The following is a 24,800-nucleotide window of genomic DNA, read 5'->3' as shown; positions in this document are numbered from 1 at the left end:
ATGATTTTTCCACGGAAGGATAATCCATCCCATGGAAATAAATTTGGCATGGCCAGTGACTTGCCCATGAAATGCGGGCAGAAAAGATGTGTGTTACTTCTGAGACAGAAATTTTCAGAGCCAGAGCATGGTCGTGTGTGCTTCCTTTTGCCTTTGTAGGCACACTGTGGATGTTTGTTGAAAAAATACTAATGAAAGAGAAAACTCCCAGTGTAGGAGATGGGATAGCTAATTCGTATTCCTGGATTTTCCACTGACTGGCTGTGGAATAATTATTTTGCTATTCTAGTGGCTGCACGTGTTTCTTAAGGTTCCTTTTATTTCTAAGACTCTTTACAGATACTGTAGGAGTAAATGATGATTTTTTGATGCTTATTAGAAATATTGTCCCTGGTGGCTAATGAGAGATAAAATTTGGGTGGGGCAAGGGGAACATTGATAGGCAAGGTATTTTGAGGTTTCAAAAAATTTGTTCTTCAGGGTGGTGTGCCTGTATACCATGTTTTCTCTGGAAGCTGCATTCCAGCATACTTTTTTAGGCTCTCCCCACCTCAGCTAAGAGGAAGGGCCAGGGAGTATTGATTCTTCCAGGAGCCTCAGGACTCTTTGGAGACCAGGAAATGAGGGGACTGTTGCTACAAATTGCCCTCAAAATTTACTGTTAACAGTTCTTTGTAGGCACCAGTTTGGTGACCTCGTCCCTGGAGGCACCTCCTCAGGGCAGTAGGATGACAGGCCCGAGATGTGTTTGAGGTTTGTTCGGGACCATCCTTGTCCCTACCGAGGCAGACCTTTCCTCAGCCCCTAACCTACGGTGTCTCCAACCAGGGTCTCTGAGAAACAGGGTGCCATCCTGCAGCCCTGCTGATACTTCGGCGGCCTGGGTCTGTCACCGGAAGGGTCTTCTGCGCAGAACAGGAAGTGAACGGTGCACTTTACTCAGCGGGCCAAGACTGAGCTGAGTGAGACCGCAGGACTGCAATGGAGTGAAAGGGACCCCACGCTCGGCAGGGGACCCCAGTGCCCCATCTGCATTGCAGCTTCCTCCTGTGCTCCTTGCAGGTGTCGTCAGCTTCCACCGACAGCCAGCTCTGGACCCCGCTGCCCCGCCGCCTTCCTTCGCTGGCCGTCACCTAAAACGAGCCTCTGATCTCAGGTCAGGAACTCCTGAGTGTTTAATCTCTCTGCTGTTCATGGCTAGCTGGGTGGCCTCCGAAATAGAATTTAATGTCTCTGTGTTCTGATGCCCTCGATTGTGTTGGTACCCAGTCACCTCGCAGTGACATTTCACAACCTATGAAAAATGGTGCCATTCAAATGTTTAATCTTTACCTAAATACGGAGAATATATGGAGAGGTTTCTTGCTTGAAGATGCTCTTGTGAACCTAGGGTCACAGTTTATCTTCTCAACTACGGCTGGCATTATAACCATGGAAAATCATACCTCCAAAAAAGGAAAGTTTTCTCCCTTTCTAAAAATGAAAAGTTGTGAAGCTTGCATTTGTGATTTTTCTCCAATTGCTCAGAGTCAAATATAAAACTTAATTGGCAATTATGTTAACTCTTATTGTTAAGCATATTTTCATTTTCCTTTTTTACCATTTGGTTCTAATTTTCTGTTTTATTAACCTTATTGATTTGACAGGGTGTAAGTAAATTAAAAAACTAAATTAGTTCATGCATAGCCCGAAGGGACCTTATACATTGTTAAATGCAACTATGAAGTTTACTCATTAAGCAGTTAAGATATGGAGAGAAGGAACTAGAACTAGTGCCCTCAGCTTGTTACAGAGCTGACCTGGAGAGCAGGTCTTCTGATTCTTAGATAATTATTCCCTCCCTCCCTCCCCCCCCCCCCCCATTTCATGATGACCGTTCTTAGAAAGTGGAATTTGCCTATGACAACAGGGACAAAGCAAAACAATAGTGTTTGAGTTTCAGGAACAGGAATTTTTATTTTTTATTTTTATTTTTAAATCCAGGCTACTTTATACTTAGAGTGTTGTATTGCATTAGTTTCAGGTGTACAATATAGTGAGTCAACAATTCTGTACATTATTCAGTGCTCATCATTATAAGTATACTCTTAATCCCCTTCACCTATTTGATCCATCCCCCAACCTTCCTCTGGCAACCACCAGTTTGTTCTTTATATTTAAGATTTAAGAGTCTGGTTTTTTTTGTTTTTCTCTTTGTTTCTTAAATTCCTCATGAGTGAAATGGCATGACATTTGTCTTTCTATGACTGACTTCTCATTTAGCATTATACTCTCTAGATCTGTCCATGCTGTTGCAAATGGCAGATTTCCCCCCTTTTTATGGTTGAGTATTCCAGTGTGTGTGTGTGTGTGTGTGTGTGTGTGTGTGTGTGTGTGTGTGTATTTGGGTTGCTTCCATAATTTGGCTATGGTATATAATGATACAGTAAACATAGGGATGGATATATCTTTTGAGCTGGTGTTTTTGGATTCTTTGGGTAAATACCCACTAGTGGAATTCCTGGATCATATGGCAATTCTATTTTTAATTGTTTGAGGAACTTCCATACCGTTTTCCACAGTGGCTGCACCACCAGACCGCATTCCCACCAACGGTGTACGAGGGTTCCTTTTTTTCCACATCGTTACCAACACCGTTGTTTCTTGTGTGTTTGATTTTAGCCATTCTGACAGGTGTGAGGTGATACCTCGTGGTTGTTTTAATTTGCATTTCCTTGATGACAAGTGATGTTGAGCATCTTTTCACGTGTCTGTTGGTCATCTGGATGTCTCCTTTGGAGGACTGTCTATTCATGTCTTCTGCCCCTTTTTAATTGGATTATTGGGTTTTGGGTGTTGTACATGTTTTGGATACTAACCCTTTATCCGATAAGTAATTTGCAAATATCTCCTCCTATTCAGTAGGTTGTCCTTTACTTTTCTGGATGGTTTCCTTTGCTGTGTAGAGGTCTTTCTTTTGATGTAGTCCCAGTAGTTTATTTTTGCTTTTGTTTCCCTTGCCTCAGGAGACATAGCTAGAAAAGTGTTGCTATGACCAATGTCAGAGAAACGACTGCCTGTGCTCTCTTCGAAGATTTTTATGGTTTCAGGCCTCACATTTGGGTCCTTAATCCATTTTGAGTTTACTTTTGTGTATGGTGTGAGCAAGTGGTCCAGTTTCATTCTTTTGCGTGTAGCTGTCCAGTTTTCCCAACACCATTTGTTGAAGAGATGGTCTTTTTCTCATTGCATATTCCTGCCTGCTTTGTCAAAGATTAATTGACCATATATTTTTTTTCCATGGGTTCTTTTTGGGGCTCTGTATTCTGTTCCATTGATCTGTGTGTCTTTTTTTGTGTGTGCCAGTACCACACTGTTTTGATTACTACAGCTTGGTTGTATCTCTTTATATCTGGGATTGTGATACTTCCCAGTTTTGTTCTTCGTTTTCAAGATTGCTTTGGCTATTCTGTATCTTCTGTGGATCCATACAAATTGTAGGATTATTTGTTCTAGTTCTGTGAAGAATTCTTTTGGTATTTTGATAGGATTCCATGAAATCTGTAGGTTGTTTTGAGTAGTATGGACATTTAACAATATTTGTTCTTCTAATCCATCAGCATGGAACATCTTACCATTTGTGTTGCCTTCAATTACTCTCATTGGTGTTTTATAGTTTTCAGAGTACAGGTGTTTCACCTCCTCAGTTAAGTTTTTCCTAGGTATTTTTTTTGGTGCAATTGTAAATGGGAATGTTTTCTTAATTTCTCTTTTTGATACTTCATTATTAGTGTAGGGAAATGTAACAGATTTCTGTATACTGGTTTTTTTTGGCTTTTTAAAAAAAGTTTTGTATTTTAGTATTTGACACACAATGTTACATTAGTTTCAGGTGTACAACTCAGTGGTTTAACAAGTTTATTTATATGTTATGCTCTGTTCACCATCTGTCCTATTACATCACTATTGGAATATCATTGAGTATATTCCTTATGCTCTGCTTTTTGTTCTTGTGACTTATTCCATTATTGGAGGTCCGTATCTCCCGTTCCTCTACCCCAATTTTGCCTAGTCCCCTCTGGCACTTCTCCACTCTGGCAACCATCAATTTGTTCTCCATATTTATTGTTCTGATTCTGCTTTTTGTTTGTTTATTCATTTTTTTGGATTTGATTTATGAGTGGAATCGTGTGGTATTTATCTTTCTCAGTCTGACTTAGTTGACTTAAGGATAAGACCTTCTGGGTTCATCCATGTTGTCTCAAATGGTATAATGTCATCCTTTTTCATGACTGTGTAATGTTTCACTGTATATATTGTATATTGATTTTGTGTCTTGTGACCTTACTGAATTCATTTATCAGTTCTAGTTTTTTGGTGGAGTCTTTATGGTTTTCTAAATATAGAATCATGTCATCTGCCAATAGTGAAAGTTGTACTTTCAGGAACAGTATTTTTAGAATTAAATAGTTTCTGTACATGGTATAGGGAATTCAGCTAATTTGTGCTGATTAGGTCACACTTAATGGTTATTATGCTTGCAACTCTAGGTTATGTGTTCTTTTGGAGTCTTCTGAAACTAGTAGACCAGTTCTAACTGGATGAAAATTAACATTGGTTTTTTCTTCATCCTGATAAAAATTACGAGTTCATATTAGTTTAGTTGTCATAGTATATAGCTTTCACAGTAAGTATATGTTCATTAATGTATTTGAATAATTATGAAGTTCTTATTATATGCCTAGTAATAGGGGCTCAGTAAATGTATGCAGCTTATGTGTATGTGTTAAACATTTTTATGGGTAAATGTAATGTGTTTATGCAAACAAATATAACATTTTATATACAGATCCGTGAACGTAAAATCCATAACAGATCTATTATTATCTGTGTGTGCATATCTTTTATAGGAATTCTGTTGCCTGGCTTCCTCATGTTCCCAGATTACCTTTTCTGACTCACAGTTTTCTTCTAGTACTAGAGTAGAATAAGGGAAGCTATGCATGATGGAGCAGGTTGTGTACAGGACAGTTTCAGAGGCTCATTCATACCTGTACAGCCATCAGCAGCCTGCAGTTTACCATCTGCCTAATGATATCTTGTTATCCTAAACTGAAGGCACAGCTTTAGGTGAAATAAACCATCTTTTGAGCGCTGGATTTGCAAACAAATATGTATCAAAAATAACAACTAGATCACAAAATGATCAAACTACTTGGTAATTTTTTTCTCTAATGGTGGGCAAAGTGGTAAGACTGAATCCTCAAGAAGGATGCTGAACGCTCCTTACTGGTGCTGGCTCTGAGGTCTGTGATGTGGTGTGGGAATAGCCATATTGTGTTGAGATTCCTTCCATTCTCACTGATACAGAAAAAGTTCTAAATGTATCTTAATTTCTGGGCTATAGTAAGATTACAGTATAGCAAGACTCCAGGATAATTAGCTTCTCTATCATTTGGAATATTAATTGGAGAAGACACTAAGAGTTTTGCAGATAATCCCTCTCAATGGTAATATTGTAAATATTTAAGTATGGTTAGCATACTTAAGTATGGCTAACTATATTTAAGTATGGTTAACTTTATAGTAGTACCACATATTTATATATCCTCCTATCTCTAAGGAGCGCTAAGTGATTTACAAATTGTTTTTAAATCCACTTATAGCTTCTGGATTCTCTGGGAATCAAGCTGCAGCAGGTTCTATGAATACTATTTAAAGACAAGGAATTTGAAATTCATTGAGTGGCAAATCCAGACTCATCCAGTATGTCAATGTCTAAGTTAGACGCTCCTGGCACCCATACCTTTCCTATTTTGTTGTTTTCAGTGGGGGCCTAGAGCTGTCATTCCTATTTGATGAACTGTCTTCCTTGTAGCTTGCTTTATAAACACCATCACACTATACCCTATTGCATGATGTTCAAGGCAAAATGGAATCTGTACTTTTTTAGTGTGGGATTGAGATTTCTGTGCTCACAGGAAATTTTGCCAACAATCACAAACACATTGTTCTTGGTCAGTAATCTCTTTTTTAAGTATCTGGTATGTAGCAAAAAGGGTTTCAGTGAATTCTAGAATTTTACAGATGGAAGGGAGAAGATGGGATACAGTAGACAGAACACTTGCCTGTGATTCAGGGATCTGGGTTCTAGTCTTCAGGAGTCTGCCCTTTGCCAGAGATCTGTGAGCTGAGCTGAAGCCCATTGAGAACCTTTCCTAGGAAATGCACTGGGTCCTTTCTTTTTAAAACAAAATTTTTTTTTTAATGTTTATTTATTCTTGAGACAGAGACAGCACGTGAACAGGGGAGGGGCAGAGAGAGAGGCAGACACAGAATATGAAACAGGCTCCAGGCTCTGAGCTGTCAGCACAGAGCCTGACGTGGGGCTCGAACTCATGAACTGTGAGATCATGACCTGAGCCAAAGTTGGATGTTTAACCGACTGAGCCACCCAGGAGCCCTGCACTGGGTCCTTTCTTAAACTCACCACAGTCTTTCTTCTCTGTTCAATATTAGTCAGTATTTTGAAAATTAAAAAATACAGGGGCAGACATAGTAAGAATTGCTACCATTCTTGAGGCCTTTACTTGTGTGCAGTCATCATTCCCTTTCATCCTATGACCTAGATTTTAGCAGTGTGACTTTGGGCAAGTGACTCACCATTTTAGTTATCAGTTGCATCAAGTATAAAAAAGAAGAGTTTGACCAGATCTAGTGGTCTTTAAATTGGCTTTGTGAATCTCTAAGGATCAGGGGAGAGCTTTAGCTTCTGAGGGCATCAAGGATGAAGTTTTGTGGGCAGATTTTCTCAGGCTATCAATACTTTACCTCACTTTGAGTCACAGGAGCTTTGCTTTGTATCTGTGTTATATAGTGACATTATTTGAAAAAAGCCTTTTCACACTAAAAAAGTTTAGTTTGCTTCTATCAAGATGGATTAAAAGGGATTGGATTTACCTTTCCACCTGAAATGAACAAAGATGTAATATATAAAAGAATAGTGGATACCAGCTCATACATATGAGGAAACTGAAGCCAGAGAAAGAACCAGACAAAAGCATTAGAAGGAATAGTCTCTGGTGCTCACACAGGAGACTGGAGTTCATGTAGCAGTGGGTAGAATACTCAGAAATGTCTTGTTTCAGTGGTGGGAAATAATTATCCCTAAGTTAAACACTGCTCTGGTCCACCTGACAAGTCTTGAAAGCAAGAACAAAAAGGACCAAACTGTTTCCTTGTAATTGTATCCTTGAATAAAACTCAAAAATATTTATAGGAATATAAAAATATCTAACAGCAAACAAAGTAAAATTCACAGTGACTGGAATTCAATAAAAAATTACCAAGTATGCCAAAAAAAAAAGCAGGAAAATATAACCCATAACAAGGCAAAAAGCAATCACACTTACTTAAAATTGACATAGGCATTGGAATTAACAGACAAGAACATTAAAAACAATTATTATAACTATAATCCAGATGTACAAAAGTAAAATAGAGACATGGAAGATATCTTAAAGAAAGCCAGATCAGCCTCTACATGTGAAAACTATGACGTCTGAGGTGACAAATACATTGGATGGGATTAATAGCATATTAGACATCGCAGAAGAAAAGAATTGTGAATTTGAAGACATAATAGAAACTGTAAAAAATTAAACACACGGGAAAAATTTTTTAAAAATAACCAGAGCATCTGTGAGCTGTGGGGTAACTTCAAGAGGATATATATATGAAATACTACTCAGCAATAAAGAGGAGTAAACTGTTGACACATGAAGTAATATGGATGAATGTCAAAATAATTATTCTGAGTGAAAACCAGAGAAAAAGGTATATATGTATATGATTCTGTTTCTATAAAACTCTAGAAAATATAAATTAATCAACAGTGATAGAAATCAGATCAGTGTTTACCTGGGGATGGGAGAGTGAGGCAGGCGGGAGTAGGAAAGAGGGATTGCCAAGGGATATCAGGAAATTTTCCAGATTTTTGGATATCTTTGCTCTCTTGATTGTGGTGTGATTTATATATTCACAGGTACATAAATATATATATCTATATCTATATACACACAGATATATAAATCTCTCTCTATATATACACCTCATATATATATATGTATATACCTCACATATATATACCTCATATATATATATATATACTCATATATATATATGTACATATATACATCTCATATATATATATATATACACACATCTCATATATATATATATATATATATATACACACCCAAACTTATCAAATTATATACTTTAAATATGTGTGGCTTATTGTATGTCAATTATACCTTTATAAAACTATTTTAAAAAACTTTAACCATCCCTCTACTTGATTTCTAACTTCTCTTTTTCTTCTAAATAATGAGCAAACTTTCCATTGAAGGAATTGCTGTTGATGGTGTAAATTATTATAATCCTTCTAGAAAGCAGTTTGGCGGTATGTATCAAGGTTCCTAAAAATATTCATATGCTTTGCCTCGGAGTCCTATTTTTGTTTTTAAGAGAGAGAATCTTAAGCAGCATGGAGCCTGATGTGGGATTTAGTCTCAAGACTGTGAGCTCATGACCTGAACTGAAATCAAATATCGGACGCTTAACCGACTGAGCCACCCAGGCACTCCTCAGAGTCCTATTTTTGGTCATCTGGATTAAAGAAATAATGGAAGAGACAGAACAAGTATTATGGAAATCCCTGCAGCCTCTCCCTCCCACACAAAATCCCCAGAAATCATGGCCCCCCAAATCATGCTCCCAAACAAAATAGTCATCAGTTGGCCAAAAAAACATTTGATAAATTTCAGAAATATGGAACATAGTTGAGATCTGATTGAAGAATGAAATCACAGCCTAAAACTCATGCAGGAGCAAACTCTTACAAAGGTGGGTATGACTCCAAGGACATTTCTAGCCAAACGCTTGGTGACTTTCAGAGGTGTGGCAAGAAGCCCTGTGGCAACTGACAGGGTGATTATGGGGTTCTGCAGCAGAAGCAAACAGGTCTGTTGACCAGGTGCCATCTCCCTCTTTTCTGCCTCTACCTCTCCAGGCAAAAAGCAACCAATATATATGTCCCCCTAGGTGGGAAGAATCAGTGAAGAGAGGCTGGGTGGGGCCTTTTGTGGCTGACACCCAGGTATAATAATGAGCCCTAAAGGCCAGGAGATGACTAAAGGCCTGCCCTGAGGGGGATAGCACACTCTGTTCCCTCTCCAGATCACAGAAGACAGGCTAGAAATCACACTGCACAGAACTTGTACTCTCTCCCACAAGCAGGCTGAAGACACACAAAGGTTGAAATGAAGGAATGGAAAAATATATAAAAGGAAAATGCTGACCAGAATAGAGGAAATCTGACACTACTGATATCAGACAAAAGAAAATTCAAGGTAGATATTAAAATGACCAAAGAAGAACATTTCAGAATAATAAAAGTAGTGAAAGTTATCAAACCTTTATGACTCTGACAACATAGCTCCTAAATATATAAAGCAAAAGCAAATAGAAAATATAAGGATAAATAGATCCACAATCACAACAGACTTTAACATTTTTTTGGAAATACATAAATCAAATACACTAAAAATAAGAATATAAAAGATTTGATTGTTGGTGGAGGGGAGGTGGGTGGGGGGATGGGTTAAATGGTGATGGCTGGGTTAAATGGTGATGGCTATCAAGGAGGGCACTTGTGATGAGCACTGGGTGTTGTATGTAAGTGATGAACCATTAAATTCTACTCCTGAAACTAATATTACCCCATATATTAACTAACCAGAAATATTATTTTTTCTTGAAAGAAAAAATAATAAAAGATTTGATTAACACAATAAACTTTACACACCATGCGCACACACACACAGCCAATGAACAGCATTCATTTCTTCAAAAGCACATTAAGCTGTCAAAAATATCAATCCTATATTAGAAAATGTTTACAAATTAAATAAAAATCACATGCACTTAAATTAGAAATTGAGAAAGAAAACAAAAACAAAAACCTTCTCAAACCAAAAACCAATTGTATGTCTTAAAATTAAAAGCTGTACTCCTTGAAGAAAAAAAAAAAGCCAACATCTTTGTAACATCTGAGTCAAAGAGGTAATAAAAAACTATTTAGAAATGCAATATAATAAAAGTACCATTGATAGGGCCAAGACAGTACTCAGAGAAATATTTGTTATCATAATTATATTTATTAGGAAAAGCAAGACAAAAAAGAACCAATCTTTGAAATTAAGAAGCTAGATAAAAAAAAAATTTCTACATGCCTGAATAAAAATGCCAAAGTTAAAAAAGAAACAACTAGATACATGTGAGAAAAATAAAGAATGTGGAGTGAAGGAATTAATAAAGATAATAGTAGAAATTATTTACACAGAAATTTAAAAATAATTAAAGAAAGTAGTAAAGTTTCCCTGTAAAACCAAAAGCTGATTTTTGTAAAGACTTGTGTATTCTGTTTGCCTATGCCAGGACCTTCTCCTGTGTCCCATTCTCCCTCCTTCCACCCCCACCAATCATAGGTTCTAACAGAGAAACCCAGTGGACATCCTGTTCCATCTCAGAGGCTCTGAATACTGAATATAACCTAATTAATATACTTGTGGCAAGTGGCATCTGTCAGTTGATTTTATTGAAGTCTACAGATGACATGTTAGGAAATTTGAATGCAGCCTGTAGAATTATACATACTAAGGACTGTGTGCAAACCCTGGCCTTCTGAACCATTGCTGAATATACTGTCAAAAAGCTGGTACTTATAAACCCATGGTTTCTTTCTTGGGGAACAAATCCTTTGTGTGTGTGTGTGTGTGTGTGTGTGTGTGTGTGTGTGTGTGAGGCCTGAGGGAGGAATGGCAATTTACTTCATAATCTATGAAGCCCTGCCCACGGGGCCATAGTGTTTAGGTGAGGTTGGCACTGCTGCTTTTCTTTTGATCCTATATACTTTGCTTCTCACCTGCACTTTATGCTCCAAAAAATGGTTGATCCTAGGAAAATTTGCAAAGGTCACCATTGCATATGTTGTCATATTTCCAGCCCTTTGCAATACCATCGAAGTGTTTTTTCTACTTTGAATCCCAGTGAGCTAGGATGATACCCTCAATTCCAACCACTTCCTCCCCCCACCATCCAACTTAGTAGTTCTGTGTATCATGACCTTCTATTTCTACTATATCTAAGAGACTGGTAACTAGCTAGACAAAATGATTTGAAACTAGAATTCCTGGACCTAAAGGAGTCTGAACAATGATTATATTCAGTGTCCTTAACCACTTTTATTTATTTCCTCACTCAGTAAATACATTTTAATTAAGTAAAATTAATAAAATTAATTAATTAAAATTAATCAAGTAAAATTAATTTAATTAAGTAAAATAATTAAATAAGAAGGCATGGTAGAAGAGGAAGAAACAGAACTAGGACTCCATTGGCCAGAGTTCCCACCTGCATCCATAACTGATTGACATGCATAAACTGTCTTTGCATATTCCACTTGTACAGAGTTAGCAACAGTTATGGCTAAAGATGCTAAGTGGATCTTGAAACAAATGAGAGTTTGGGAGCAGAAGCCTTATTTCCTGAAAGGCAGGTATTTGTGGGTTTGCTTCCTCTTTTTTTTTTTTTTTCAAGTTTTAATTTAAGTTCTATTTAGTTAACATATATTGGTTTCAGGAGTAGACTTTAATGATTCATCACTTACATGTAACACCCAGTGCTCATCACAAGTGCCCCCCTTAATACTCATCACCATTTAACCCATTCCCTACCCCACTTCGCTCCATCAATCCTCAGTTTGTTGTTTCTAGTTAGGAGTCTCTTATGGTTTGCCGCCATCTGTTCATATGTTTTGTTTCTTAAATTCCACATGAGTGAAATCATATGGTATTTGTCTTTCTCTGACTTATTTTGCTTAGCATAATGCACGCTAGCTCTATCCACTTTGTTGCAAATGGCAAGATTACGTTCTTTTTGATTGTTGAGTAATATTCCATTATATATTTAATTATAATTAATATATTGTAATTAATATAATTATTATTAATATATTATAATTAATATAATTATTTTATATAATTTATAATTTATATTTTAATAATTTATATAATATATTAATTATAATTAATATTATATTAATTATATATTTTAATATATAATTATATGTATATAATGGCTTATATATATATATATAAATGATTTGGGTTGCAAGATTTGGGTTTGCATTTGGTTCTATGTGACAGAAGCATAAATGCAATGGCTTAATCAAATAAGACTTTGCTGAATTCCCAGAGTAATAAGTCCAGAGGCAGAGAGTTAGTCTTGGGCTGCTGCTTGGAGAAGCCACCAGATAGTGAAGTTCCTCACCTGGGTACATTGCCTCCCAGAACTAAAGAGGAGTTCTGCTGGTATGGAAGATGGGAAGAATAGGTATCTGAGTAGGAATTGGCAAAGTTCAACCTACCCATTTCATAGATAAAGAAAGAACTGAGATCCATATGATTTCAGTGGCTTGCCCAAGGCCATGGAAGCTATTCAGTAATGAAGCTAAGGTTAGAACTCAAAACCCAAGACATACTGTTATCTGGTGTTCTCAAAGTCCTCCAAATTTGACATCTCTGCATTTTGCACATGTTGTTCCCTTTACTTGGAACTGTAGGCCAACATGCCTGCATACTTCAACCATCTGGAAGCCCTGACCTCACCCTGTCCCCAGTGCTACTCATCCCATCTGATGCTTTTCTTGACTTGAAAGTAGTAATTCCAAGAATTTGGGGAAAGCAGTGGTGGAAGTTAGTTGTGTTTGGCGTAAGGGGTTAGTCTTAAGATCATAGAATTCTTAAGCCTTTTCATAATCTACATTAATCTAGTGATAGTTCCTCCTTTTACCTACCTCACTCTCTCCTTCTACCCATCCATCATTTCCTTCATGTGGTTCACCAGGATCTGCTTTGCTCCTTGAGCTCTGTGGAGTAGACCTGCCTTTGGAACCCCATTCCTTCTGCACTCTCTGTTCTTAATACGTCAGCCTCCCGCAAGTGAATTAGAGGAGTTTTGTGGAGGGGAGGGGGGGTGGTCATTATTCCTATGGGACTTACAAGTCCCAGGACAGGACCCTTTGTTTTCTCATCTTTGGATTTCCTGCAGCACTTTCTACAGATACTAATAGTAATTCCTCAAAACATATTTGTTAGATGAATGGCTTCTCAGGAAACTTCTAGGAGTGAGGTCTGAGGGCTTGTAGAGATATGCCTAGCCTACTGCCTGGTATACATAGTAAGCCCCCGGTTATGATGTGTGCAACTTATTTTCACCTACTTCAGCATCATTAATATGACATTGTTTCTGTGTTTCTTTAAGCTACAATCTGGAGATGATCAGTTGCTCTAATCAGGAATATATACCTCAGGAGTAGTCCGCTTCTATTTAATCAGAAGAGTCACACTTCAGAAGTACCTTTGATAAGCCATCTCTTGTCAGTACTAGAAGCATTAGTAATTGAATAATAAATGTTCGTAAAGATAGTGGCATTCAAGATAAGTGAGTGGTGTAAAATTTTTTGAGGTACTTCCTGTTCTTGTATAATAGGCTATGAGATATTTGTCAGGTTTCATGGATGGTGCCACCAGTGTAGTGGTAAATGTTTAACAGGCTCTTTGGGGAAATGTTTAGTGTTTGCTGATATCTGTATTATAAATATTCCCGTCATGGCCCAAATACCAACATGAAGCCATTGAGAAGACATTGGGAAGAGATGTGCACAGTTGCACTAGTCAATAGGTAAGAGCCTCAATGAGCCAGTCTTAGTACACCTTTATTGTGTGCTCCTGTAGAGTCCTGTGTCCAGCCACCAGTTCCTGGGTTTTTGGCGGCCTCACTCCAATAGAGGTTAACTGTGACCTGCTACGGAATGTGATCCTGTTAGTCCCAGGTGACTGTTTATTGCAAGGTGTGGGCAACGCTCTAAAAAGAACAGAAATCTTTGAGCTTACGGAACAGGTTGTTTGTTTTTCTGCCTGCTTGCAAATAAATGTCTATGTGTGTGGCTGAATTTGGTCTGAGATTTTAGTTCACCAAACCTGTTAGAAAGGTTGGGGGAGCGACTCATTCTCCTTTTTCTCTAACTATGGCCTACTGAGAGCTAACAAAAATAACCCAGTAGTTGTACATACAAACTGGTGAAGGCCGACTTACAGTGCCCTCAATAAATATTTGTTTTAGGAATACATGCTTCCAATCCTTGGAAATCAGCTTCATGCCTAGAGGCGTTCTCTCGGACCTTAATAGGCTGCTGTGCTGCTATTATTTGTGGGATATTTTACCATGTGGTTGGGTGTGAGCTGGATACCAGACTCTCATCCTGAGTAACTTCATATAACATGGAGTTGCTTAGAGCAAGTGTCTTGGTTCATATTCCCCTCCAAAGCAGACTATGACACAGGGATTTGGATGTTAGTTTCTTTGGGAGGTGATCCAGAGGGTAAGGTAATGGGGACAGAGACCAAAAACAAAAAAACAAAAATACAAAAAACCACCAAACAAACAAACAAACATGGAGGAAAGCAAATCAAAGGGATACTAATGGGTGCATTGCTTCTGTGGGCAGCTAATCCTGAGAGGGTGGGTGGCACATAACTTAGAACTGCCTCACCAAGGGACAAGAAAGCTGAGGGATCTGTTCACCAGCTTTCGTGTCTCATTGGTTGCAAGGGCCAAGCATGCTCTGGTAAACATTGAAGGTAAAGAACGATACACATACCTGAGGGAGGAAGCCTTTGGTATATTCGAGAACTGTCTACTGAAGCTGCAAATGACCTCTGAGTAGGTTGAGGGCATTTGGACGTGGCCTGACCCTACAACAGGGCAGACTGGCCTCCTCACAGTGGAAGAGTCTCCCCAATATTCTGGCTCCAGTCCTGTCAGGGTTCTTTTGGGAGGAAATGAACTGGCTGGAGGTAAGCACCCCTACTCTACCTGCTCTGAGGTGACCATCCTTGTACTAGAAGGGGGTGGGAGAACTGAAGGGAAATCATCTTGACTCTTGGCTAATTCCCTTGACTGTTAACCGTGCTCCCAAGTGAATTTGGAAGAGAATGTCTACCTGGTGGGTTCTCGCCAGCACCCACTTTCCCTCCATGGGGAAGAGAGACCCAGATGTAGTCCCAGAAATCTTCCCAAACTCTCGTTTCTGTGAAACGGGGAAGCCTGAGTCGCCTCTGAATCCCACGTGCCGCAAGTGTTAACCCTTCCTTACACCTGTGTCAGCAACGGTGAAGGACATCAGACTTTAGAGAGAGCATCTGCACATTCCCTGCATCCAGGCTCTTGTCCCTTTAACTATTATCTGTTTGTTCTTTATCTTGGCTGGTGGTGCCCCCAGGCTGTTGTGGGGCAGACACCATCTTTAAAAACTCTGCAAAGTAAATACCTTGGCAAACCCAGGAAGTGTAAGCAGTTGGCTGACGTCAAGTTATTTAAATGAACATCAGCTCCTCCATCACAGAGAAGAACCTCCAACCGAAAATTAAGTCAGCCTAATAATAACCATTTGTTTCTCCCTCTGCACACATTAGTTGTTGGCAAAACTGCCGTCTGCTTCCAACCAGTACCTTTTATTCATTTCTGGTTGCATTCTTGTCATCCCAGTTCAGTATTGAGATTTTTATCCTGGGGCTAATTAGTTTCAGCTGATATTTGCTCAGCGTCAAACTTTTTGGAGATAAATACAAGTAGAGCAGCTAGTTAGTGTGATGGATTTTTTTTTTCCTGTGGAAGTTTATGCCATCCTTACTGTCTTCCTTTTCCACATTTTTCTAAAGAAAGCGATAAAGAAAAATCTTATGATCTGTCAGCATAAGAGGACAAGAGCTTCACAGGAAAGATAAGAGAAAAAAAAATCATTTGCCCACGCTCAGGGGCAGATTCTGAAGGAAGCGTACAGCTTTATTTCTGTTGCAAGAATATGTCAGATGGATGAAAAAATCCCGCCTTGGCATAACGGGCCCTGTTTGCAGCCGAAAGCTTGAGGTTTCTGCACCGGGGACCTGAAAAGTTGTCAGAGTTAATAAAAAGAAGTTTTCCTGATAATGGTTTTGGTTCACTGTGTGCAAGCATGTGCTGTTCCTAGTGTTTGGTCAGAAAGAGACTATAATATGGAATGCATTATACAGAAGAGCCAAAAATAACATCTGTCTCGCAAATAAGGGAAACGATCTCATTTCATATCTCTTCTTATTTGACAGCATCTTTTTTTCTCTACTGGAAAATTATAGTTTTGTATAGTTTACAGAAATAACATTTAAACATCGCATGTGATTTTAGACTCAAATGGGATCTACTTAATAAAACACACAAGCAATTAGAGAACTTGGTTGTAATCACTTCTGAAACCCCAGAAGGTTCACATCGGCTGAGTCGAGTTGCTGCCTTCCCAGCTTCTCTCGTTTCGGAAGCTTAGTAGAGGAAATCACCGCTGCCCACATCATGTATACAGATCATCTTTACCTAGCAGTACAGATGTTTTTGAACTTCATGCTGCTACTGCTTGGGCAGATTTTTCATTTCTAGAATGAAAATTATATTCGCCAGGGATTAGAGTTTGGTGGACACAGACGTTGAGTGCACTTGGCAGCTCATCCTGGAGACCTTCTTAGGGAGGGAAGAGTGATTAGGAAAGAGACCCCAGTTTTCTGTTTTTAATTTTATGTAACAGAGGAGTTACCTATTTCAGCTGTAAGCCAAGTCCACCTACTTACATTTTTTGCCCTTCCAAATGAACGAACTCTCCTGCAAGTCCAAAATGGGCGACACGAAGGTGGCTATTTTGGCAGATGTGTCATGACAACCATATTATTTTCATTAGGATCTGCCTTGCTCTTGGATCTGCTGTGCTTTAGCTGTTTTGGTCGGACGGAGCTGGTATTTCCTGCTGAAATGGCTATGCTTGATGAACTACCAATCTTCAGTTCTTATCATTGTTATTGTTGGATTGGAGATGACTGTCTTTGGTTTCAGTGCCCTTATCTATTGGTTAAATCATCTCTGGGATGCCCAGCGAGAATCTATTTGGATAAATAAACGATCTGTTGTTTGAGTAGTTCTGCTGGTCTGTAATGGGCAGCATTGAGGTAGAAGCGATGGTAGTGGGGCGCGTGATGGTGGAGACTGTGGTGGCAGCAGAGGTGCTGGATATGGTGGTGTTACTGGAAGGGGTGGAGGTGGTGAAGGAGATGGTAGTGGTCAGAGAGGTGATGGTGGTGACAGTGGAAATGGTGGTGATGATGGGGAAGGTGGTGATGGGGTGGTGACACTATTTTGCCAGGCTCAGGCTTTGGAGGAAGTTGCATAAGGGGCACTGAAGGCTTACTATTAATGATGGTGGTCAGAGCTTTAAGGTGTGGTCCACAGAACAGTCACATTGACCACCGACCAGGACTTCATTACAAATATGAAAGCTTAGGTTCCATCTCGGACTAACTGAGGCAGAATATGCATTTTAACAATACTCTCAGGTGATTTGCTCAAGAAGCATTGGTTTAAGGGAGAAATAGCTACAGATATCTGTTATTCTTACTGCCCCGTATTCCTGCCCTGTCTCCTTAGCATGAGGGAATCTGAGCCTTCCCCTGCATATAAGGTAAGGGATGTCAATGTTTAGCTGCAGAGCAGGTTATTTGGCTTATAATCTAGGGTATAGAGTCAGGTTTTAAGTATGGATCCAAAAGAAAGCTGTTCATGCCCTGAAATTTGAGATTAACTGGCTAAATATATCTTCTTTAAAGATTTCTAATGTGCCTGAAGTTCTCATTAGCTTAACTTTTTAAGAAGCCCAGCCTTTTAACAGGAACTAGACATTTAGGTACACACTGAGGCACCGATTACATAATCTGACTGATATATTAGCATGCACAGCCTTGGGACTGAAACCCGTACCACATGGATTCCTTGGGGCCGTTTTCAGAAGGCTTGCCTGTCATACTGATATGCAATGGGAACCCAGGGCACAATGCTGATACACACACACACACACACACACACTCTCTCTCTCTCTCTCTCTCTCTCTCTGTCTGTCTCTCTCTCTCTCATAGATCCAGATTAATTATATTAGCAGAAATTCCTGTGTAGTGATAGAGGTATGTGTGTAAATTGTGTGAGGAGAGGCGAGGTTGATTTCTACATATATTATGGTTATGTATTTGCTGTATAATAGCCCCCAGTACTTAGTGGCTTAAAACAACAATCATTTATTTTTACTCACAAGTCGATCATTTGGACTGGGCTCAGTGAGGACACCTTGTCCCTGACCTACATAGTGCCAGCTGGGTCAGCCTGCTTGAGACTGGAAGGCATGCTTCCAAAATGGCTCACTCCCATGAGCAAGTTGGTGCTTAGCTGGGGCTGTCAACCAGGGTCTTGGTTCTTCTCCGTGGGGCCCTTTTGCTGGGTCTTCTTCACAGCATGATGACTGGGAGAAAATGTTCCCAAAAACTTGGGCTGAAGCTGTAAAACTTCTCGGTTCTGAAATCCCAGATATCATTTCTTTGTGATTGCCTTTCTTTTGTGTGGGTGTCCTTTTCATATATATATATATATATATATATCTCCTAGTGGCTAGTATAACTTTTGGGGGGACAGCACTAGTGTGGCATTGGCTAAAAGAATAACTAATATTCAACACTGGTGCTATATGAGAATTTCTAACCTGGGCTTCCCCAGCTTGTGCAGATACTGTAAAATGAGAGAGAGAAAAAAAAAAGAGAGAGACCACTGTGCAAAAAATGAATAATAGCCTATCTATAGAGGACTCTAAAAATGGAACTGGGCTGGGGGGAACAGGTTAATCTGAAGCCCAGAGGGGAAAGCTAATAGTGATCTTCAGCCTAAGTTGAGCTTACAAAGATCAAGACTCTGATGGAACAGACTATACTGAGCTCACAAAGAAATTATACAGATATAGTGAGCAGTATTAAGAGGTTAAGTAGCAGTTCCCTATGGTGGGGAATCATCCCCAGGTAACACTTTCCCCAGGGCCTTTCCCAGTTTAAGAACCTATAATAGCTTCCTGCTCCCATGCCTGGCTTTCAAAGTTCCCCATAGATGGACCTCACAATAACTGTCCCAACATATGCCCCATAACTCTCCAGCATTTGTGGACTGAGCCTGCAGCACCTCTTCAAGGACATGACTTATCAAACTCTATCATGCTTCCTTACCTTTGCCTTTTCTGTCCCCTTAGCCAGAAAAGTTCTCTGTTATTTTTCTACCTAATCAAATCTTGTTCCTTGAGGAAGCTCTGTTTCTTCACAGTCTTTTCTGACCAGTCAGGCCACTATGGAACTGTTTGTTCTCTGAACTCTGATGGTCCTACAACCAGTGTAAAGAATAGTCCCAACCTCTCTCAAATTTCCACTCCCCCCACTTGGGGAGGGGCTCCCTTTCCCCCACCCTTTCTTCTCAGTGCTGAGTTTTCCTCTGGGTCTTCTCATGATCAGTCCCAATCCAAACACTGAAACAAGAAACACCATTCAAAGGCAGGTGTTTAATGATACAATGGGCTTACAGTAGTACCTTTTTCAGGGATGTTCACCTTGTATGTAGTGATTGCATCCTTGTTTAACCTAAATCACATCACTGTATAGTTATTGAGAATCTATTATGTGCAAGGCTGTGTGTGGCGCTGTGGAAGTACCAAAGCAGCATTAGATGTGACTTGCCCCAAGAAACTTAAAATTTGGCTGTAGACAGGAACGTAATATACATTAGGAATAATGAAAATACAAGTTCAAGGCTAAGCTGTTGGTTTTGGACATAGGGTGTCTTATGAAGGCAAACTTACCACCGGAATGAAATGTAAGGGGTGGCTGGAGGGCATTTATTTTCCTGCCACCATACAAGGCTCCTCAGAGTGCTTTATAAAGATGCTTTGTGATTCTGCTGTATAGTGGGAGTGGTTGCCAGGTCTCGGGGACGCTGTGTGACCCAGAGAGATAGTGGGGGTGGTAGTGGTGGTGGTGGTGGTGGTAGATGGGAAGACTAGCGGAAATCCTCACTCATCATGCTTGCAGATGCATTCAGGGGACTGAAGAAATTAGAAAGGAGGTGTGAGGACATTGGAAATGTCATTGCATTCCATTTTAGTTCAACACACAGGCTTTTCAGGTTTCTTTACTGTGGTAACATCCCTCCTCCCCAAATGGTGCTGCTGGTGTTTGGAAGAAACCGTTACCTTGATTTTCAGAATGACGGTCGGATTCGAGCCATGCTCAGAAACCTCCAGAAAGCTTACCTTTCCTTCAGCTCTTCAGAGGGAAAGGGGGTATTTTGTGGTAGGTCAGGAAATGAAGCAAGAAAACTAGTAGGATGGGGAATGCAAATAAGGAAAAACAGAGCTATAGAAAACGGAAGAGAGTTAACAGGCAGGGCAGGCCTGTGGCACACATTTAAAGGAGACAAGTTTCCTATCTTTTAAAACGAGTTTACCGACTTTTCATGTATGCAGGGAGACCACACAGCGTTTCATAACATTCAACCAGGATGGATTTCTGGACTTACCACCCCCCTGCTCCCTCCTGTTCCCGTGCACCCCACTGTCTCAGAGAAAGAAAAAGGGAAGCAAATTTGGGGGGGTGCAGTAGGCTAAATGCCTGCAGAAGAATACCACCGGCTTGACGTAGAACTGCGGCATTTAATTCTAGGCCAGGCTTCCCGCCAAGTCCCACAGAAAGCAAATGCACACCCCGTGTTTGAGCCACAAGTTAACACTGAAACAGGGCCCATTAGTGATTTGTAAATCATTATTCCCATTGGTACAGTTACTACCTCATCTGGAACTAGGCAGGGGCAATTTTAAGGGAGGCTATTTATGTTGTTAGCTAACTGCTGGCTCATTCATTCATTTCTCCAGTCACAGCTTTGCCTTTTTGCTCCACCAGCTCTCTGTATGAGCTTGCTTTCTTCTTCTTCTTCTTCTTCTTCTTCTTCTTCTTCTTCTTCTTCTTCTTTTTAATGTTTATTTATTTTTGAGAAAGAGACAGAGTGTGAGTGGGGGAGGAGCAGAGAGAGAAGGAGACACAGAATCTGAATCAGGCTCCAGGCTCTGAGCTGTCGGCACAAAGCCCAACAGGGGACTCAAACTCATGAGCTGTGACATCATGACCTGAGCTCAGGTCAGATGCTAACCGACTGAGCCACACAGGCGCCCCGTCTATATGACCTTTCTTTGCAGTGTTTGTCACACTGCATTGCTGGCATCACCAAATTAGTTTCATTTCTTCTTGAGGACACATGGCTTAGACTAAGTTTCCCCACCTCTTTCGCCAATAGGTGTAGCCATACTCCCGAGTCCTGTCTGAAGGAATGTGAACAGATGTAGTGCATTCCGCATACGGGCCTGGCCCAGAAGACAGCTTTTCACATGGAATCACCTATGCTTGTGTCCCCTTCCAGCTGGCTGGAATGGAGATGATGCCCAGGGAAATTTGTAATTTTCTTCTCTTATAATGTCTTCATTTGGTTTTAGTATCAGGGTTATGCTGGCCTCATGAAATGAGTTAGGAAGTATTCCCTCCTTTGTTTTCTAAAAGTCTGTGGAAGACTGGAATTATTTCTTCTATAAATATTTGATAGAATTCACCAGCAGAACCATCTGGACCTGGAATTTTGTTTGTGGGAAGGTTTTACATCAGTTCAATTTACTTAATAGCTGTAGGGCCATTCAGATTTTTTACTTCATTTTGCCCCAGTAATTGGTAAGGTGTGTTTTTCAAGCATTTGTTCATTTCATCCAAGTTGTAGAATTTGTGGGCATAAAGTTTTTCAGAATGTTTATTTATTATGGATCTGTGGTGATGATAATACCCCTCTCATACCTGATACTGGCAGTCTGTATTCTCAGTGTAACTTTGGTAACCAAATGTTGAAGATACGGAAGCCACAGACGGACTTATGTAGGCCTTTGAATCACCTTTAGGCGGAGTGTTGCCAACTAATCCAAAATGTGTGCATCATATCATTGTTACGTGAGCGAGAAATAAACAGTTGTTGTATTAAGAACAGATGGGGGGGCTGGTTTACTAAATCGCAACTGGTGTCTCTTCACCTATTAAGAGTATCGTTATTGGGTTTTGTTTACTGTGGCCCCTGGAGCACAGGGGCCATGAGAATGCTGCTCTTTGTGTTTGTTCCCATGGTGGAGCACCATACTTTGTGAACATTACATTTTCCACAAATGTTTCTTGAATGTAAATATGACCAAAATGGTTCCCATGTATTTTAGGAGCCTAGGGGCCTCAGGTTTTCTTTCCCTGAGGTCAGTGACTCAACTCCACGCTGGCGCCACTAACAACACTCATTGTTGGTTGTTCTATCTTTCTGTCCTCCGTCGCCTTTCCCTGGGTTTCCCCACCTTTCTTCTCGCTACTTTCTGTGTACTGCCTGTATTCAGAACTACACGTGTGTGTCAATGTCAGAGACCTGTCATGGAAATAAAATCCCATCATTTCCCACTGGAAGGGAATTCGAAATAAAACAGACATGGGCTAAGCTTACATTTGTTTTTGCTTTCTTACCAAAGCATAACAACAAAAAATCAACCCACCAAACACCACCACCACTAAGAACTCTATGCAAATGTGTCTGTAAAAATAGATCCCAGGGAGGAACATTGAGATTACGTGAAAGAACAAACTGTCTATCTGTCTGGCTATCTTATGTATCTATCTATCTATCTATCTATCTATCTACCTATCTATCTATGTTTCTATGTATCTATTTAATTTTGAGAGAAAGAGACAGAGTGTGAGCAGGGGAGGGGCGGAGAGAGGGAGGCACAGAACCTGAAGCAGACTCCAGGCTCCAAGCTGTCCCGATGCAGGGCTCAAACCCATGAACTGTGAGATCATGACCTGAGCAGAAATCAAGAGTTGGACATTTAAGTGACTGAACCACCCAGGTGCCCCTGAAAGAACAAACTTTTAAAGGATGTCAGCTTTTTTTTTTTTAAGTTTATTTATTTATTTTGAGAGAGAGAGAGAGAGAGCTGGGAAGGGGCAGAGAGAGAGAGAGAGAGAAGGAGAGAGAGAAAATGAATCGCAAGCAGCCCCTGTGCTATCAGTGTGGAATCTGATGCAGGGCTTGATCTCATGAACCGTGGGATCGTGACCTGTGCCGAAATCAAAAGTGGGACGCTAAACCAACTGAGCCACCCAGGCGCCCCTAGTGACTTCAGTTTATTTATTTATTTAAAAAAAATTTTTTTTAACGTTTATTTATTTTTGAGACAGGGAGAGACAGAGCATGAACAGGGGAGGGTCAGAGAGAGGGAAACACAGAATCTGAAGCAGGCTCCAGGCTCTGAGCTGTCAGCACAGAGCCCGACGCGGGGCTAGAACTCACGGACCGCGAGATCATGACCTGAGCCGAAGTCGGCCGCTTAACCGACTGAGCCACCCAGGCGCCCCATTCAGTTTAATAACTTTGCATATAAACAATTGGCTAATTATTAGTTATACTTAAGTAAAATAGGTATCAGATAAACTGCTGGGAAAAGCACATTTTGCTATATGTCGGCATATGTTCCTATAAAGTAATTCAATAAAAAGTGCTTTGTATTTCAGACTGTCACCAAATTGGACTAGTCCTCTTAAAAACAAGAAGTATTGCTGAGAAGCTCCCTGTGCTAAGCAACCATTAGCCAAAGGCTGGGTGTCTTTTGCAGTCCTTTTTGGTGAGAATGGAAACATTCCAACACATATACTTTGCTGGGTTCTAGGTAACCCTGAGAGTGTTTTTCAAGTAATAACAAATGCTTAGAGCCAAGTGTCATTTCATTAGTGCTTTTTCTTCATTGCTGACAAGTTTACTACTCTGTTGAAAAGGCAAATAGGTGCCGTACCAATTCTCAGAATATTTTCGTTCTTTGTGTGGTCTAATCTATGCTGAAGGGTTTCTACAGTACTCTTTTTCATGCTTCACCTACGTCCTTAGAAAAGTGTGTAGGCCTCCTTCATTGTACTCTGCAAATGCATTCTAGCGAAGTTTATTATAAAGCAAATATTATTTTCCATAAGTATCTGGAGATTTATTCATCTGGAGAAAATCCTCCAGTAGATTGGGGTGAAAACTTCTGGCGGGAAGTGTGTTGACAGGGTGCCTCCCTGAATGGTGCAGACGGCACTGCAGGGATTGTGCACTTCCCCAGCTTTGCAGCCTCCGCTGTGCTCTCGCTGACTGCATCACCTTTCTCTGCCTTTCTCTGTTACCCATAACTCCCATCCTTAGCCTGTCGTAGCCATAGGCACTTATACCATATCTGCAAGTTCCCCGTTTTCGCACTCAGTTCTCTGAAACTCTGCTTCCTTTTTCTTTCAGTTTGCTTATTTCATGTCCCTTAAAGGTGGGCTGGGATGTGGCGCCTCCATAGAAGATGTCACTGTCTGAGAAACGGAAGACTCCCGTCTGAACACTTCCTAAATTGAAGGCTTTGATTCTTCTTTAGATTCTGCAAAATGTGAATACAGTTTGGTTAGTTTGAATTCTACATATAATTTGCTTAATCAAAGGGAATGTAGTAAGAGTTCAGGTAGAGTGAAACCTCGCTGTAAACTCTTTTGCTTTAATAATGCTGATTATAAAAACTCTTTTTTTAAAAAAATGTTTATTTACTTATTTTTTTTTTTTAATTTTTTTTTCAACGTTTTTTTTTTTAATTTATTTTTGGGACAGAGAGAGACAGAGCATGAACGGGGGAGGGGCAGAGAGAGAGGGAGACACAGAATCGGAAACAGGCTCCAGGCTCC

The 24,800-nt window shown here is 40.0% G+C and overlaps 1 protein-coding gene across 1 annotated transcript in view; it reads left to right on the top strand.

The window, feature by feature from the left end:
* Positions 1-881: 881 nt before the first annotated feature.
* Positions 882-24,800, top strand: part of EGFLAM (EGF like, fibronectin type III and laminin G domains) — a 470,630-nt gene continuing 446,711 nt past the window's right edge. The window contains exon 1 of the mRNA XM_042996268.1: positions 882-1,156. The gene's annotated coding sequence lies outside the window, so the exon portion shown is untranslated. The remainder of the gene's footprint in view (positions 1,157-24,800) is intronic.

Source organism: Panthera tigris, chromosome A1 (genome assembly GCF_018350195.1).
Source record: "Panthera tigris isolate Pti1 chromosome A1, P.tigris_Pti1_mat1.1, whole genome shotgun sequence".
Taxonomy (NCBI): Eukaryota; Metazoa; Chordata; class Mammalia; order Carnivora; family Felidae; genus Panthera; species Panthera tigris.
Note: the sequence above shows the minus strand (reverse complement) of the source record. Positions and strands in the feature narration are given on the sequence as shown.